General features: G+C 38.5%; 1 pseudogene; it reads left to right on the forward strand.

Moving 5' to 3' along the window:
* Nucleotides 1-19,757, forward strand: part of LOC119524069 — a 63,929-nt pseudogene that overhangs the window by 23,385 nt on the left and 20,787 nt on the right.

The following is a 19,757-nucleotide window of genomic DNA, read 5'->3' on the forward strand; positions in this document are numbered from 1 at the left end:
CTTGACAGCTGCAACTCCTGTCCTCCAACCTGCCCTCCTTAAATGCCCCTCATTCTCTTATCTTTTGGACTTGACATATACTCTTTTCTCTCTGAAATACTATTCCCTTCCTCTGCCCTTCTGGCCTTGCTAGCTCCTACTTCTCCATCCAATATCCTAGCTTCTGGTGAGGTCCTTCAGGACACTTTCCACCCTTCCTCCTTTCCTCTCTCACACCCCAGTTGGGTTTAGGTGGTCATACTATTTGATAACAAGCCCCCTGCATTTCTTTTCCACTTTAGGGCAATTGTCTGTTTTTCTGTCTATTCGTTTCTGTGTATAGTATAGGCACACAATGATTATATATATATATATATATATATATATATATATATATATATATATATATATATATATATGTATATTGTCGAAGGAATGAATAAAGATACCTTGCTTTTCAGGCAAAGATGTGTTCCTCGTAAGTTGCGTATACATCTTTTTTTGCAGCTCAATGTATTTGCAAAGACCTACTGAGTAAAGTTAATAATTGTTCCCTTAGTTAACTTTTAAATAAGTTTGGATCTCTGTACATCAGGTTTCCTTAAAGTGGGGCACGTTAGTACTCCTTGAGAAATTGATTTCATATGGTTGTTGCAGCTGACTCCTATATAGATATATTTTTAAAAATTGAAAGTGTGGTCTAGAGTCACGGCTTGCCCTGAGTGTACCTGCGACTGGCCTTTGCTAAGAGAGAAAGACAAAACGTATGTTCCTTCCATGGAGCAAGGAGACTGGTGTAGCCCTGAGAGTTAGGAACTTTGACAACCCAACTTTTGGCTAGACCCTACCCCTGGCTTTGGAGAAACATCTAGGCTCCTTGCTTAATAATTCGGAAGCTCACCCTTTGTAAACAAAACCTTTTAAAATATGATGAGTAAAACTTTGAATTTGGATGATGATTATTTGATTTGTAGCATTTTATCCTGCTTTGGAAATGATCTTTTATGTAGTGGCTAGAGACCCATATTCTGACAGATTATAGTAGGCTAGACAGATTCAAATACTGCCTCTGCTTCTTGGACAAGATATTAACCTTAGTTCCTTAGCTATAAAATGGGGATAGAAGCAATTCCTACCTTGAAGGGTTGTTTTTGAGGATTAAACAAGAAAACGCATGGGTAGGGCTCAGAACAGTGCCCAATAGATGTTAGATGTCATAATTACTAGGTTAAATTTAGATTTTTTTCTTCAAAACTCTTTGATCCAGTTAATCAATGAGTTAGAACTGATTAAGCCTATCTGATTAAAAGCTTCTATGTCAGAATGAACAGTAAATCTGCAAATGATTATGAAAACTAACACCTACTTCAGTGCACAGCAAGTAAGTAAATGTTGGATGAGTGAGCAGATGGGTGAATGCATAGCAAAGTCATGTTCAACAAGAAGTTGAGATTGTATAGATAAGTCTAACCAATCACTGTTCTTTATAATGTGATTTAAAATACTAATATAAACAAGTTAGAATATTGGTATCTCTCTAATGAACGTAAACATGAATGAATTTTCATTGAAAGTGCTGACCTTAATTCTGATTTGAAATTCTTTCACATTTCTCTACCAGGGAAGAAGATGAGGAGACAAAATCAGAGCAACATAAAAGTAAATATCATTAAATTATTTAAAATAATCTTTATTTACTGTAATTGCAGAAGTTGTGTGGGTGCTTAAACCGTATTTTTTATTCATGAAACCAATATCGTGCATTTGAAAGCCTGTTTAATCTAAAGAAAAACCTGCTGCTGTACTGTGTCTGCTTGCAGTAGTGGCAGATCCCCAAATGTACAAGAAGTTTCTCAAGTGTTGGATCTAGTTCAGCATCATTTCTGTAGAACAGCTCATATAAGTTCCAGCTTCTCTTTCTATCTTCCTGCCCCCCAACCCCATACACCTACATAGTGGTTGCCCTGTTCTACAGAAGGAACGTTCTTTCATAAGTCATCTCTTTCTGGCAAGTACAAAGCACAGACAGAGGCCAGGTTCCGATGGGCCAATCAGAGGCAAACTCTCAGCTCAGAAAGGCATCCATTCATTTTTGATAGACACATGATGCCCTCCATCTCAATTATGCCTGATAATCTGGACTCTGCAGAGTTGCCTCTTCATAGCTGCAAGACCCTACATTTTCTTTCTGTGTTCTTGATGGTAAATAAGGACAAGCACATGTCTCCAAGAGACAGTACAGCCTAGTGGTAAAGATTTTAGAGCTGCCTGGTGTTCAATTCCAGCTCCATTACTTACTGGTTGTATGACCTTGGGCAAGTTCTCCAGAGCTCAAATGCCTTACCTGAGGAAAATGGGATAGTAATGGGGATAATAATCAAACACTGTCATCATCCATTTAGTGTAAAGGTAAAATGATCCAATGTTTTGGGAGCACTTCAAATAATGGGGCAGGGCATATAGTAATGTGCTGCTTTATATAATTATTAGCAAGCAAATGGCCTACAATGATATACAATGCCTGGTTGTTGTGTTGTGCAGCCAGGACTTCTGGTTTCAAGAAGGAAGCAAGCTAAATGCCAAATTCCGTCATCTTATATGTCTTTCAGTGCTAGTTTCAACTCATGACACCCTAGCATTTCTCTATGCAGATTTATTCAGTTGTATAGCCACAGGAAAAGAAACAGGGGGCCGCGGCTCTATACATTTTCTTGGCGAGGTTTCCAGCTGGCAAACACAGTTCCAAACTGCACACACTCTTCCAATCCAAGTCAATTTGCCAGATTATTAGGCACTTAAAAGTAGACATTTATATTTCAAAACTTTCCAAACCTACATTTAAGAAACGTGTTAGGAGTAAATGGTGCACGCCTAGCTGACAGGGGAGCATGCAGTATCTTCAGTATTAATTATAGTATTAAATTTTTGATGACAGTGGATACATTCACCAGACAGAACAAAACAAAGCACAGCCTTGAGGGGACATGCTAAAGGTGGCATACCATGGGCTTTGACACTTGGGCTTGATGCTGTCTCATCACTTGCTATGTATGGGACCTTGGCCATGTCACTAAACCTTTCTGAGCCTCAGTTTACCCATCTGTAAAATGGTCATAAGAATGCCAAATTGCTGTGAGGGTTAGAAATAATGATGTGTGCTAAGCACCTGGTACTGTGCCTGCACAATCTATGGAAAGTTGTCAATAAATGCTTGTTTTTTGCCCCAAGTCTTTTTAATAAGTAGGTCACATTTTGTGAAAATGTTATTTAGCTGATAGATCTTGCACTTCGTTTTGGATTCAAATCATTACAAAGTAATGTTACATTTACTTGGAAGGCAAGCTTTTGGGAAGCTCAGCTATCCAATACAGCTGGGATCCCAGAAATAGCCTTTAAACGCTTTTGAAGAGCAAAGAACTATCATGAATCTCAGCAGTTAACACAGTAGGCCAGGCCGAGTTCTTTAGAGTCTGTAAAATGAGGCAGCAGCATTGGGTCCAGTTGTGCACTTGTATCAAGAGCCAACATGTGACAGAGGGTAGAAGCAGAGATGAATGGATTACGGCCACTGGGAGCAAGAACAGCCAGTTCTGCACATCTTCATAGACCTGGAATGTATCACTAGATTTCATCTTATCATTCATGTTTATGATGATGCCACCGAGCCATTAGGAAAAAAAGGTCAGTGATGTTCTGTATCCTTGGTTGAAGAATGCAAGGATGCAGGTAATGCTTTCTATAAATTGTTCCATCAAAAATCACTATGGTTAAAAAGCTGTCTTGGGAATCCTGTATTTTATGCATGATTGTTTTGTAAACCCACAACTTCTCTAATAAAAAAAAAATGTACCATACATGCACACACACAGAAACTGCTTTGGTACCTTGATGAATAAATTTTTGTTATCTGGAAAATCAACTTTTTATGAAATTCCTCATTTCCCAGAAGTGCCAAATCAATGAAGCTAAAGTAAGAAAGAAATTATAATTGGTATCTTCTATCTGTCCCTTTAGGCAACTAAAATCATTTTTTTATTAGTGCCTATGAAAGTTAGTTCCAAGAAAAATAACCCTAGTGTTATTTCTCTGGTTTTCTACAGAGTTAAGACCTAGAAAAACTTAATTCTAGATTTCCTGGAAGGTGCTAGATTTCCTGGAAGAAGAGCTATACCAACATCTATGCTACTCTAACTTTTATTTTCCCTTATGTCAGACTGAAGTGACTCATGATTGTCGGGAAAAGAGAAATTCTGATCCATCTTGCAGTTCGGACAATGACAACAGCTGCGATGTTTGTTTTTTTTTTTAATCATCTTTTTATTGAGATATATTCACATACCACGCAGTCATACAAAACAAATTGTACTTTCGATTGTTTACAGTACCATTACGTAGTTGTACATTCATCACCTAAATCAATCCCTGACACCTTCATTAGCACACACACAAAAATAACAAGAATAATAATTAGAGTGAAAAAGAGCAATTGAAGTAAAAAAGAACACTGGGTACCTTTGTCTGTTTGTTTCCTTCCCCTATTTTTCTACTCATCCATCCATAAACTAGACAAAGTGGAGTGTGGTCCTTATGGCTTTCCCAATCCCATTGTCACCCCTCATAAGCTACATTTTTATACAACTGTCTTCGAGATTCATGGGTTCTGGGTTGTAGTTTGATAGTTTCAGGTATCCACCACCAGCTACCCCAATTCTTTAGAACCTAAAAAGGGTTATCTAAAGTGTGCGTAAGAGTGCCCACCAGAGTGATCTCTCGGCTCGTTTTGGAATCTCTCTGCCACTGAAGCTTATTTCATTTCCTTTCACATCCACCTTTTGGTCAAGAAGATGTTCTCCATCCCACGATGCCGGGTCTACATTCCTCCCCGGGAGTCATATTCCACGTTGCCAGGGAGATTCACTTCCCTGGGTGTCTGATCCCACGTAGGGGGGAGGGCAGTGATTTCACCTTTCAAGTTGGCTTAGCCAGAGAGAGAGGGCCACATCTGAGCAACAAAGAGGCATTCAGGAGGAGACTCTTAGGCACAAATATAGGGAGGCCTAGCCTCTCCTTTGCAGCAACTGTCTTCCCAAGGGTAAAACTTATGGTAGAGGGCTCAACCCATCAAACCACCAGTCCCCTATGTCTGTGGTCATGTTAGCAACCATGGAGGTGGGGTAGGCGAATACCCCTGCATTCTCCACAGGCTCCTCAAGGGGGCACTACATCTTTTTTTTTTCCTTGTTTTTCTTTCTTTTTTTTTTTTTTTAACTTTCCCTTCTTTTTTAAATCAACTGTATGAAAAAACAAGTTAAAAAGAAAACAAACATACAATAAAAGAACATTTCAAAGAGACCATAACAAGGGAGTAAGAAAAAGACAACTAACCTAAGATAACTGCTTAACTTCCAACATGTTCCTACTTTACCCCAAGAAAGTTACCTAATATAGCAACATTTCTGTGAACTTGTTCCTACTATATCCATCAGAAATTAACAGACCATAGTCATTTCTGGGCATCCCCAGAACGTTAAATAGCTTATCTGTTCTTCTTGGATTATTGTTCCCCCTTCCTTAATTGCTCTCTACTGCTAGTTCCCCTACATTCTACATTATAAGCCATTTGTTTTACATTTTTCAAAGTTCACATTAGTGGTAGCATATAATATTTCTCTTTTTGTGCCTGGCTTATTTCGCTTAGCATTATGTCTTCAAGGTTCATCCATGTTGTCATATGTTTCATCAGATCGTTCCTTCTTACTGCCGCGTAGTATTCCATCGTGTGTATATACCACATTTTATTTATCCACTCATCTGTTGAAGGACATTTGGGTTGTTTCCATCTCTTGGCAATTGTGAATAATGCTGCTATGAACATTGGCGTGCAGATATCTGTTCGTGTCACTGCTTTCCGATCTTCCGGGTATATACCGAGAAGTGCAATCGCTGGATCGAATGGTAGCTCTATATCTAGTTTTCTAAGGAACTGCCACACTGACTTCCAGAGTGGCTGAACCATTATACAGTCCCACCAACAATGAATAAGAGTTCCAATTTCTCCACATCCCCTCCAGCATTTGTAGATTCCTGTTTGTTTAATGGCAGCCATTCTAACCGGTGTTAGATGGTATCTCATTGTGGTCTTAATTTGCATCTCTCTAATAGCTAGTGAAGCTGAACATTTTTTCATGTGTTTCTTGGCCATTTGTATTTCCTCTTCAGAGAACTGTCTTTTCATATCTTTTGCCCATTTTATAATTGGGCTGTCTGTACTATTGTCATTGAGTTGTAGGATTTCTTTGTATATGCAAGATATCAGTCTTTTGTCAGATACATGGTTTCCAAAAATTTTTTCCCATTGAGTTGGCTGCCTCTTTACCTTTTTGAGAAATTCCTTTGAGGTGCAGAAACTTCTAAGCTGGAGGAGTTCCCATTTATCTATTTTCTCTTTTGTTGCTTGTGCTTTGGGTGTAAAGTCTAGGAAGTGGCCGCCTAATACAAGGTCTTGAAGATGTTTTCCTACATTATCTTCTAGGAGTTTTATGGTACTTTCTTTTATATTGAGATCTTTGGTCCATTTTGCGTTAATTTTTGTGTAGGGGGTGAGGTAGGGGTCCTCTTTCATTCTTTTGGATATGGATATCCAACTCTCCCAGCCCCATTTGTTGAAAAGACCATTATGGCTCAGTTCATTGACTTTGGGGGCCTTATCAAAGATCAGTCGGCCATAGATCTGAGGGTCTATCTCCGAATTCTCAATTCGATTCCATTGATCTATATGTCTATCTTTGTGCCAGTACCATGCTGTTTTGGCAACTGTGGCTTTATAATAAGCTTCAAAGTCAGGGAGTGTAAGTCCTCCCACTTCGTTTTTCTTTTTTAGAGTGTCTTTAGCAATTCGAGGCATCTTCCCTTTCCAAATAAATTTGATAACTAGCTTTTCCAAGTCTGCAAAGTAGGTTGTTGGAATTTTGATTGGGATTGCATTGAATCTGTAGATGAGTTTGGGTAGAATTGACATCTTAATGACATTTAGCCTTCCTATCCATGAACATGGAATATTTTTCCATCTTTTAAGGTCCGCTTCTATTTCTTTTAGTAGAGTTATGTAGTTTTCTTTGTATAGGTCTTTTACATCTTTGGTTAAGTTGATTCCTAGGTACTTGATTTTTTTAGTTGCTATTGAAAATGGTATCTTTTTCTTGAGTGTCTCTTCAGTTTGTTCATTTCTAGCATATAGAAACATGACTGACTTATGTGCATTAACCTTGTATCCTGCTACTTTGCTAAATTTGTTTATTAGCTCTAGTAGCTGTATCGTCGATTTCTCAGGGTTTTCTAGATATAAGATCATATCATCTGCAAACAATGACAGTTTTACTTCTTCTTTTCCAATTTGGATGCCTTTTATTTCTTTGTCTTGCCAGATTGCCCTGGCTAGCACTTCCAGCACAATGTTGAATAACACTGGTGACAGCGGGCATCCTTGTCTTGTTCCTGATCTTAGAGGGAAGGCTTTCAGTCTCTCACCATTGAGTACTATGCTGGCTGTGGGTTTTTCATATATGCTCTTTATCATGTTGAGGAAGTTTCCTTCAATTCCTACCTTTTGAAGTGTTTTTATCCAAAAGGGATGTTGGATTTTGTCAAATGCTTTTTCAGCATCTATTGAGATGATCAATTGATTTTTCCCTTTTGACTTGTTAATGTGTTGTAATACATTGATTGTTTTTCTTATGTTGAACCATCCTTGCATGACTGTGATGAACCCCACTTGGTCATGCTGTATGATTTTTTTAATGTGTCTTTGGATTCGATTTGCAAGTATTTTGTTGAGGATTTTTGCATCTATATTCATTAGGGAGATTGGCCGGTAGTTTTCCTTTTTTGTAGCATCTTTGCCTGGTTTTGGTATTAGATTGATGTTAGCTTCATAAAATGAGTTAGGTAGTGTTCCATTTTTTTCAATGTTTTGAAAGAGTTTGAGTAAGATTGGTGTCAGTTCTTTCTGGAAAGTTTGGTAGAATTCCCCTGTGAAGCCATCTGGCCCTGGGCATTTATTTGTGGGAAGATTTTTGATGACTGATTGGATCTCTTTGCTTGTGATGGGTTGGTTGAGGTCTTCTATTTCTTCTCTGGTCAGTCTAGGTTGTTCATATGTTTCCAGGAAATTGTCCATTTCCTCTACATTATCCAGTTTGTTGCCATACAGTTGTTCATAGTATCCTCTTATAATTTTTTTAATTTCTTCAGGATCTGCAGTTATGTCACCTTTTTCATTCATTATTTTGTTTATATGGGTCTTCTCTCTTTTTGATTTTGTCAGTCTAGCGAGGGGCTTGTCAATCTTGTTGATCTTCTCAAAGAACCAACTTTTGGTGATATTTATCCTCTCTATTGTTTTTTTGTTCTCTATGTCATTGATTTCTGCTTTAATCCTTGTTATTTCTTTTCTTCTACTTGGTTTAGGATTGGTTTGCTGTTCATTTTCCAGCTTCTTCAGTTGATCCATTAGTTCTTTGATTTTGGCTCTTTCTTCCTTTTTAATATATGCGTTTAGTGCTATAAATTTCCCCCTTAGCACTGCTTTTGCTGCATCCCATAGGTTTTGGTATCTTGTGTTCTCATTTTCATTCGTCTCTATATATTTAGCAATTTCTCTTGCTATTTCTTCGTTAACCCACTGATTGTTTAGGAGTGTGTTGTTTAACCTCCAGGTATTTGTGAATTTTCTAAGTCTCTGATGGTTATTGACTTCTAATTGTATTCCATTGTGGTCAGAGAATGTGCTTTGAATAATTTCAATCTTTTTAAATTTATTGAGGCTTGTTTTATGTCCCAGCATATGATCTATTCTGGAGAAAGTTCCGTGAGCACTAGAAAAGTATGTGTATCCTGGTGATTTGGGATGTAATGTCCTGTAGATGTCTGTTAAATCTAATTCATTTATCAGATTCTTTAGGTTTTCAATTTCCTTATTGGTCTTCTGTCTGGTTGATCTATCTATAGGAGAGAGTGATATGGTGAAGTCTCCCCCAATTATTGTGGAAACATCAATTGCTTCCTTTAGTTTTTCCAGTGTTTCTCTCATGTGTTTTGTGGCACCCTGGTTGGGTGCATAGACATTTACGATTGTTAATTCTTCTTGCTGAATTGCCCCTTTTATTAGTATGTAGTGGCCTTCTTTGTCTCTCAAAACATCCCTGCATTTGAAGTCTATTTTATCTGAGATTAATATTGCTACACCTGCTTTCTTTTGGCTGTGGCTTGCATGAAATATTTTTTTCCATCCTTTCACTTTCAGTTTCTTTGTGTCCCTGTGTCTAAGATGAGTCTCTTGTATGCAACATATTGATGGTTCATTTTTTTTGATCCATTCTGCGAATCTGTATCTTTTAATTGGGGAGTTTAATCCATTTACATTCAACGTTAAAACCGTGAAGGCATTTCTTGAATCGGCCATCTTATCCTTTGGTTTATGTTTGCCATATTTTTCCCTCTCTCTATTAATATCCTTTATTGTACCCATACCGAATCTCTTTAGTACTGAACCTTTCTCCAGGTCTCTCTGTCCCTTCTTTGTTTCTCTGTCTGTAGGGCTCCCTTTAGTATCTCCAGTAGGGCAGGTCTCTTGTTAGCAAATTTTCTCAGCATTTGTTTGTCTGTGAAACATTTAAGCTCTCCCTCAAATTTGAAGGAGAGCTTTGCTGGATAAAGTATTCTTGGCTGGAAATTTTTCTCACTCAGAATTTTAAATATATCGTGCCACTGCCTTCTCGCCTCCATGGTGGCTGCTGAGTAGTCACTACTTAGTCTTATGCTGTTTCCTTTGTATGTGGTGAATTGCTTTTCTCTTGCTGCTTTCAGAACTTGCTCCTTCTCTTCTGTGTTTGACAGTGTGATCAGTATATGTCTTGGAGTGGGTTTATTTGGATTTATTCTATTTGGAGTTCGCTGAGCATTTATGATTTGTGTATTTATGTTGTTTAGAAGATTTGGGAAGTTTTCCCCAACAATTTCTTTGAATACTCTTCCTAGACCTTTACCCTTTTCTTCCCCTTCTGGGACACCAATGAGTCTTATATTTGGATGTTTCATATTATCTATCATATCCCTGAGGTCCATTTCGATTTTTTTCAATTTTTTCCCCATTCTTTCTTTTATGCTTTCATTTTCCATTCTGTCATCTTCCAGGTCACTGATTCGTTGTTCAACTTCCTCTAGTCTTGTACTATGAGTGTCCAGAATGTTTTTAATTTGGTCAACAGTTTCTTTAATTTCCATAAGATCATCCATTTTTTATTTAGTCTTGCAATGTCTTCTTTATGCTCTTCTAGAGTTTTCTTGATTTCCTTCATATCCCGTACTATGGTCTCATTGTTCATCTTTAGTTCTTTGAGTAGCTGCTCTAGGTGCTGTGTCTCTTCTGGTCTTTTGATTTGGGTGCTTGGGCTTGGGTTATCCATATCGTCTGGTTTTTTCATATGCTTTATAATTTTCTGTTGTTTTTGGCCTCGTGGCATTTGCTGAACTTGATAGGGTTCTTTTAGGGTTTGTAGACCTATTGAATTCCTTATCTCTAATTTATCAGATCTACAGCTTCGTGGAGTACACTTTCTCTAACTAACCAGCAGGTGGCGTCCACGAGCCACCTGTTCTCCACAAGCCAGCTCTCCCCTGCTTAGCCTTTTTTTTGGTGAGTCGGGGAGTGAGTCTTGTGGGGCCCAGTTGGTGTACCAAGCTTGCGTGTGTAGTTGGTGTTGCCTGCCCTGTATGTGGGGTGTGTTTCTGGGCAGTCGTGGAGGGGGGGTGGCCCTAATAATCAAATCTCCCTGATGATCCTAGAGTTTTAAAGCTGCTGCAATAGTCTAATCCTTCAGTTCAGTCCTGCCACAGTTTGTTCTGCCACTGACCCACAAGTCTTTGGTATTGGCATATGGCTCCTGAGACTTGCAAGTGGGCCCCTCTTCCAGGCCGTGCACCCCGGGTCCTCTGTTGAGGGATGACTGTGCTATGTCACAGGTGAGTGCTGTCCCCCCAGGGCAGTTCTGGGCTGCTGGGCTGTGTAGGGAGGCTCCCAGTCTGCTCAAATGATGGCTGAATGGGGCTTTGTTAATTCACACTGCTCCACCTTCCCAACTCTGGGACAATCAGCTGAGGTTGCAGGGAAGGCTAATGTCCACGCCCAGTTTTGTGGTGTGTGCCTGTTATTTGAAGCACGTCTGTCACACTGGGTTGTCTGGGGCAGCTCTGGGCTATGGGGCTGGCGATGGGCAGGAGTGTTTCCTGTTAACCAGGATGGTGGCTGTGAGTGGACACCCCCCTTTTCTTGGGAAGTTGTGGTGTTTAGTGAATTTTCTCAGCCACTGGATTATTGCCTTTTGTCTCAGAGCTCTCTTAGTTCTGCTCTTGACTTGACGTGCCCAAATTGCAATTCTTTGAAGCTTTCTGTATTGGGCTTCTTAGAGTAATTGTTTTAGAAAAAGAAGAAAGGATTAAAAAAAAAAAAAGGGCCCTCCTCAGAGATCTAATGGGTTATTGAAATGCTAATAGACAAAGCAACCAGGGCCATTAAGGAAAGGTCCACAGGGCAGAGATATCAGCTTTTCTTCGGGATTTGCATATGCGCCTCAAGGCCTGAGCTCCGCCCTTCCCCTTTCTGTGTTCACCAGAACTCCAAAAATCCTCTGCTTTTATTTTGGAGTTTTTCGTATTATTTTTTTTTTTCTATGCCTGTCTCCTCTCTGCTGGGCTGGCAGCTCTCAGATTCTCTGGTGTCTGGTCTCAGTCTATCTATGGTTGGAGTTTGAATCAGTAGAATGAGTTTCCGAGACGGGCTACCACTGCAGTTCTCCCTTCTCCTTCCTGGAGCTGGCAGCCCCCCCTCCCACAGGACTGACCCTGGCAGGGAGGGGCGCGGGTCCCCTGGCCGCAAAAACTTACAGATTTCGCTGATCTCAGCAGTTCGACATTTTCATGAGTGTTGTATGAAGTATGCCCAAAGACAGATTGCTCTGTGGTGTCCAGTCCATGCAGTTCCTTGCTTTTTACCTACTTTCCTGGAGGAGTAACTAAAACTTACAGCTCACCAGTCTGCCATCTTGCCCCGCCTCCGCGATGTTTTAAATTATCTTTTATTTATTAATATACGCTCACATCTACATCTACCTATAGGAGTCTTGGGTTCAGTGTCCAAGGGGAATGGTCTTAGAATATTGAGTTTACAGAATGGGGTTCTATTGGTTATAATGAAAAGAGCTCTAGATTAAGTATCAGGAGGCCTGGGTTTAGGCCTGGAGAAGCTATGCTCTGTTTATGTACTTGAGGAAAATTAACTAGACTTTTTCAGAGTCTTGGTCTCCTCTTGGTAAAAGAGGTGAAAGGGAACAGTACAGTACTTCAAAACTACAAAGAGTATGAAGATACACAATACTTTATAGATGTTAACAATAATTGTTTTTTGCACTTTTACATTATTTTAATATACTAGGTATAAGAATATGCAACTTTTTAATAAAAAAGTAACTAGCCAGTATTTTGGAGGAAGTTGTATGAGTACATATGTGCTCAAAGACTAGTAGATGTCAGATGCTTAAAAATGTTAGGAAAAAAAAAAGAGGACAAAAGTAGATGTTAAATTAAAATGGGATGCTTATATTGGGGAATGAGGAAATCAATTTTGAATCTGATATCAATTGGAAATCACATTGGAAGGAAAATGTATTTTATATTACAGATACAGTAAACAAAATTACTTTAAAAACTTAAGTATGAGCTACACTTGAGAAGACCAGTATAATAAATCTACATCATGTCTTAGAATATTACTGAGAAAAGGGGAAAAAATGGTGCTTAAAATGCTATTTTTTTTTTCAGGGAGAGAAGGAACTAAAGCTCAAATACTGTACTGTCTAAAACTAAAAAAAAATCCTCAGAGGCATAGGAATAGATTTTGTGAGTTTTTAGTAAGTTGCTTCTTGAGCTTAGTGAAATAGAAGTAGTTTTTTTTTTTTTAATTAACAGTAACCCCTCATACTTTCAGATATATTTTTGAAGAGGCTTGTGGGTGGTACTTCTTCTAGAAACCATAGGATTAGTTTCATATTTTTGGTAATAAAACCAAAACCATTGGTAGTTCCTATGCATTAAAAAGTTTTACCTTAGAAGATTTACAATGATTGTAACTGAAACATAGCAATACAATTCTAAAACAATAAAATAACTGATATATATGGTCTTTCTCTTCATTTTAGCCATGTGCTAAATGAGCTGATACAGACGGCGAGGGTGTATGTTGGAGAGCTGTTTACTGTTTTGTTGGTAAGTGGCTCAAATTACATTTCCCCCATCTTTTCCGGAATGATCCCAGTTACTTTCATTAGAAGGTGTTTGAGCATTTCTCCTTTTATTGTTTGAGGCTGCATGTTGGTTACATGTGCATATTCAGGCTCTCCCTCCACAGTGAAAAGAGTTGATTCAGAATTTATTACCGAAGAAAGAAGCTGTTCTCTTAGGGATACAGCAGATTGTTATGATTATCCCCAGGGTGCTATTTAGAGATTGTGATGTAAAGAACTGAGAATGGGATAAAAATACTGAATTGACACAAATGTCATTATGTTAATTTGGTTTGAAGAAACCTAAATACTTATTTCCAGTTTAAAGAGAAGTTGACGACCTGTAATAGAGTTTTTCACAGTTGGTTTCTATGTTGTTTCCTACACTACAAGCTACCTTGAAGGCCAAAGAACTGTCACTTTAGTCTACTGGTTGAGTGGAAAACCTGGCCTCTAAAAAAAGAGTAATGGATGAGTTAGGGAACTAGGAGATTTGAATGTTAAAATTACAAACAGCTTCAGTCACAAATTCTCTGTATGTTCTGTTACACCTCCCCCTTTGGTGGCCTAATCAAATGTTCATGTAAATATTTTTAAAATGCATAACATGTATTTATTTTGGGTAGGGCTATAGAGCAAAGATAGATAATCCAGATATGTTTGATCTCATGCCACCATTACTGAGAAATAAAAAGGATATTCTCTTTGGAAATATGCTAGAAATATACAAGTTCATTAACAGGTATGTAATTGCTGAATAGAATATTTCTTTTTCATGATGTTATTTTTAGATGCAGTTGACCAATTTAGTATATTTCACATATAATTATGTCATATTCTTTTCTCTGAAATTTTCACAGCATTTTCATGAGCAGCCTGGAACATTGCAGTGAAGCTCCAGAACGAGTAGGATATTGTTTCCTGGAAAGGGTTAGTTCGATTATTATAAGGGGGGAAGAATGTGGACCATCAAATTAATAGCTCATTTCTAAGGACAGATTCAGATATAAGATAGGTTTTCATTTTTTATGTTGATGTTTTGGGAGAAGGCACATCACTCCAGCAAGTATTTAATTTCAAACCAAGTTTTGTAGCAGAAGGTCGATGCAATGAGATGTCTAGAGCAAGCAAATGCCCCCTATATTCTGTGGTATCAGATGCATCAGTGGCTCAGCTCATAACAACCTTGGTGTGCCTCAAGAGTCCAGGAACCATACAGGCTTTGAGATGTAAGAGTTGGGACCATCTTAGCCAAACCAGTCAGGGGTTGGTTAATTTTTTAGCCTAAAAATACATGCAAAGTTTTAGAATCAAAGCTAGTCTGACTTTCAGCCACCAAGGCATCTATCACAGGAGCTTCATAAAATAGAGAGTTGTCTCTTTTTTTTCTACCAGATTGTTCTGGAAGGCTCATGACTTCATATCCCAAGAATGAGCTTAGTGCAGTCGACTCCCTGGCCTTTGTGGTCATACTCTCCTCCATTTGCGTTTTCTCTCACAATGTTCTCTGCTTACTTTTATCTGCTTCTCTAATTCCTCCTCTTCCTGTGAGATCAGTTTTGCTAGATTGGAGAGTCATTTTGATGGAGGCGAGAGATGAAAGCTTCAAAATAGATATCCCAGAGTGTGGGGTAGGAGTAAGAAGACAATAAGGCTGAGAAAAAATTGTGTGTCATTACCATTCCCAACATCATGCCTTGATTTTAAACAGGTCAAAACTACAGGCAGACCTCAGAGATATTGTGGGTTCAGCTGCAGAACCACCATAATAAAAAAAAATGCAATAAAGTGGGTCACACGAATTTTTTGGTTTCCCTGTGGCTATGTGTATGTGAAAGTTATGTTTACACTGTACTGTAGCCTATTATGTGTGCAATAGCATCGTCTTAAAAAAACGTACATATCTTAATTAAAATGTGACACAAGGGACATGAAGTCAACACATGCTGTTGGAAAACTGGTGCCAATAGACTTGCTTGATGCAGGGTTGCCAAAAATTTATGTTCTATAAATTCAGTGGTCTGGCTGCCAGTGTTCTAGGAGCTGAGTGGTAGGTAAATATTCAGGTAATCTCCTTGTTTGAAGTATAGTACTCTGCCCTCAGCTGGACACAGTATCCCTGTTTTACTCTTTCTGGAAAATAAACATCCATTCTTTTTCCAGAGTGAGGGCGGGGCAGTCACCCAGTTGTGCATCGTGGCATGGGCGATCTGAGAGGCTACTTGCATTTTCTTCTTTGTTTTCTTTTTAAAATTTGGATGTCCATTTAACTCAGTGGTTTTCGTATATTCACAAGGCTGTGCAACTGTTCCCACAGTCAATTTAAGAATAATTTTGTCTCCCAAAAAAGAAACCTTGTACCATTTAGCATTCACACCTATTTCTCCCCCTCCCACCGCCCCCCGCAGCCCTTCACAACTGCTATTCTGCTTTCTGACTCTATAGATTTATGTATTCTAAACATTTCATATAAATGGAATCATACAGTTGTGATCTTTCATGTCTGGCTGCTTTTCAAGGTCCACCCATGATATAGCATGTTTTGCTTCTTCATTCCATTTTATGGATTAATAATATTCCATTGTACATTGTGTGGATATATTTCATTTTGTTTATCCCTTCATCTGTTCATAGACATTTGGGTTGTTTCACCTTTTGGCTATTGTGAAGAGTGCTGCTAAGAACATTTGTTTACAAGTTTTTTTGTTTCAACACCTGTTTTCAATTCTCCACTGAGGAGTGGAATCACTAGGTTATATTGTGGTTCTATGTTTAACATTTTGAAGAACTGCCATACTCTTTTCTAAAGCTGCTGCACCATTTTACCTTCCCACCACACTATGAGGGTTCTGATTTCTTCACATCCGTGTCAACACTTGTTATTATCTAATTGCATCTTAACTTTAAACACCGTATTTTTTTGGACCCCACATCTCCCATTTTCAGAAATACCCAGTATCTATAATTCCTGAGTCTTTGCAGTGGGAAACCAAGTTCTGTAACATAAAGTGAGTTGTTCCTTAGTTTTCCCTGTGCCAACTTGAGATTCACTCTTTTCCAGTTTGCTCTGTTGTTTACCACTTGTCAGTTTAGTTTTCGGTTTCCAAATTTTGTCAAGGTTGTCAGCTCTCTCATCTTCTTTGTAATTTGGGGTTCTACCACATTAAATAAGAAAACCTTGGCTGTCATTTTAGTGGGGTTTCAAGAGTGAGCAGAGCTAAATGCATCTATTGGGCCACCATCTTTAACCATAACTTGGTAATTCTTATTTGAATTTGATTGTATATTGGGTTTCATACATATCCAGAGAAAGGTCTGAATCTTGTCTAATCCCTTTGTGTTCTGCACTTCCTATATGTACATTTCATCCTAACCAGCCCCTTCTTGTCCTAATTATGGACCCTACAATGTTCCCAGGACCCAATGACATGACCCTTCTATTTATAGTGGCAGCTAGCCAATAACCTAATGCAATATAGTGTGGTTGATGAGGGCTGTATTTTTCTTATGATATTAAAAAAAAAGGTGTTCTCATACCCAGTCTGATATATATTCAGCACAGCCTGTATCTTTTTTGGGCCCTGGCCTGTGAACCTGAACAATTTGTTAGTTTTCTTGGATATATCGTTGAACTTTTTAATCATGTTAATCTACCATCATTCCTTGCTTTCTCACCTTTCAAGCATTCCACGTAAGTGTGAATTTATATATGAAAATGTTTTATTCCGCAGTATGTTGGAATTCTCTGCCTCCCAAATCCATGAAGTAACATCTACTGTAGTTTGTCAGGTATACTGCTTCCTATAATTTCTGTACCATGTGAAACAACAGTTTTTCTGTTAACTTCCTGGAGATGCAGAAAACAATTATGCATTGGGTCTAATGAATTAACACTTGGCTTTTCACAGGTCTTTGTCTTCATTTAAATTTATTGATACTTATTTTTAATGACAGGAATGTCAAAGAAAATTAAAACACAGACTTGGTCTGGATTCCTATTTACTCAAACCAGTGCAACGAATTGCTAAATATCAGTTACTGTTGAAGGTAATTACACGGAGCATTTGTTTCTTTCTTTGCTTATTTCTTTGGGTCAGACGTGGCAAAGCCGTTGAAAATGTAAAAGCTGGCTAGGAAGCACACGAATCAGGAAGGCTGGATTTATAGTAGAATTAGAATTAGTTCAGTGCACCCATATGTTTCTCTTTGGCCATGCAAGTGCCTTAGGCATGGATGCCGCACTGAGCATATCTGGAGTCTTTTTAGTTATTTAATTCGCCATGCATATTACAGATTTCCTGCAGAACTTTTAATGTTTTAAGAAGAACCAAACCAACAAATCTTTCCTATTGCTTTGAGACGCTATTTCACATGAGTCTTCTATATGGTAAATGAAAACAATCTTTCCCTAGTATAGCATGAAAGTATTACTAAAATGTTGTGATAAGTCTAAATACAACATAAATTTATTTTAAAATGTATTTTCACAATGTTCTATGGCATATACGTCACTTAATGCATTGTGAACAAAACAGATTGTCATATGGAGAGAACTAAAAAACAAAGCCCAAAACATGTGGAATTGCTTTAAAAATCAATCTCTAGTGTGTCCTAATAGCTCTTGTTTTTCTTCTCCAAAAGCATCAAATGCCCTTTGTTTGATACTTTTCAGTCATGATTCCACTTCTTCCCCAATTTTGACATTGTTATTAAATATAGTACTAAAGTGACACAATGCATATGAAAGAAATTACTCTGAAGTGTGACATTATTTTTGGATTCTCATTTGAAACATGCTAGCCAAAAATGTATTCATTTTCTCCAGCTATTCATATCTGCCTAATATTAATTCCTGACTTCTAATTACAGGAGCTATTAAAATATAGCAAAGACCGTGAAGGAACGGAGCAATTAAAGGAGGCGCTTGACACAATGTTGGATTCATTGAAGTCAGTTAATGACTCCATGCACTAGACTGCAATAACTGGCTATATTGTAAGCCAATTTCCATACTTGTAGTTTTCGGGGGTAAGGATGATAACATCCATTTCTTCCCCTCCTGGAACGAATCAAGTAAGATGTCAGCATTATTACTCATGCTAAGTGGAGAATTGGCTTCAAACTGGCAGCCATATAGATTTGTAACACTCCCTTTGTCCACATCTGGGGACATCCTGTTAGAAGGAATATTTGGGTTTGTTAAGGAGACATACTGTCCCAGAATCGCTGCTTGCCCTACCTAGTTCAGGATAGATAGAGAAGAAGAGGATCAAATCTGCAGCCTTTTAATAGATTAGCTCAATGCAATGGGGACTCTTGGACTGGTATATGTCATCCATCAATCCAAATTCAGGAAGAGATGCAGTGTGTTAGTCTAGCTGAAAAATACCTCCACATGGCCACCTGAAGCCAAAGAAAAGGAGGTTTCTCAGTCTCCTGCTACACTGTAATTTTGTACATATGTGACACATGGCCTGCTTAAACCTAAAAAGCATCTAATGATTCAATTTTTTAAAAGTGTAGTTTGTGCTTCAGGGTTTTGGTAGTTCAAGCTAAACATGAACCTTTGATGTTAGAGATCTGGATGTACCTCTGCCATGTACTAATGGGCTTCGATTTCCATTCTAGGGAAACTAAAATGACCTGGGCAAGATGTTAATGCAAGGTGCATTCATTGTCTGGATAGGACACAGGAAAGGGGCTACGAAAATGAAGGATTTTGCTAGATTCAAACCAATGCAGCAACACCTTTTCTTGTATGAAAAAGCCATTGTTTTTTGCAAAAGGCGCATCGAGAGTGGAGAAGGCTCTGACAGATATCCGTCATACAGTTTTAAGCACTATTTGAAAGTAAGACATCTGAATTATATAATACCCCAGTTTGTACACTTTTTTGGATCAGATGAGTGGGTTTTATGCTTTGGCTGCACATCCCTTGGTTGAAAAGAAATGTGAAGTAGAAGGCTTATTTGTAAATCAGCTAAAGTGCTTCTCTCCTTGGAATGAGATCGAGGGCGGACAGAGCTTTGACCCCTTCTTTTCCTTCCACACTCCAACCGCAGGGCAGACCCACTGGCACTCCCTGGTGCTCTCCCGCTTACCCAGCATAGTTTGAAATAGTGAATGATGGGGATTATCCCAGCCTCCCCCACTAGCTATCTTTTGCCAATGGCCGTGGGTGAAATTTTGGTTTTGGTAGCAAGGGACCTTTGTAATACTAGAGAGACAAGGAGGAAGGGTTTCTTCCTTTTCCTTAATCCAATTTAAAAATGGATAACTTTTGTGCTTAGCATATTCCCACCTTCCTGAATCTGTCCTCCATTTCTGAGCACCTCCCTTCTTGGGTGCCAAAAGCGACCTAAAGCTGAATCCTTTCCATACCTGCCCTGTCTTATCCTTTGAAATTAATCTCTTCTCTCCTATAACCAACATTGCCTTTCTGTC

Source organism: Choloepus didactylus, chromosome Y, assembly GCF_015220235.1.
Source record: "Choloepus didactylus isolate mChoDid1 chromosome Y, mChoDid1.pri, whole genome shotgun sequence".
Lineage (NCBI taxonomy): Eukaryota > Metazoa > Chordata > Mammalia > Pilosa > Megalonychidae > Choloepus > Choloepus didactylus.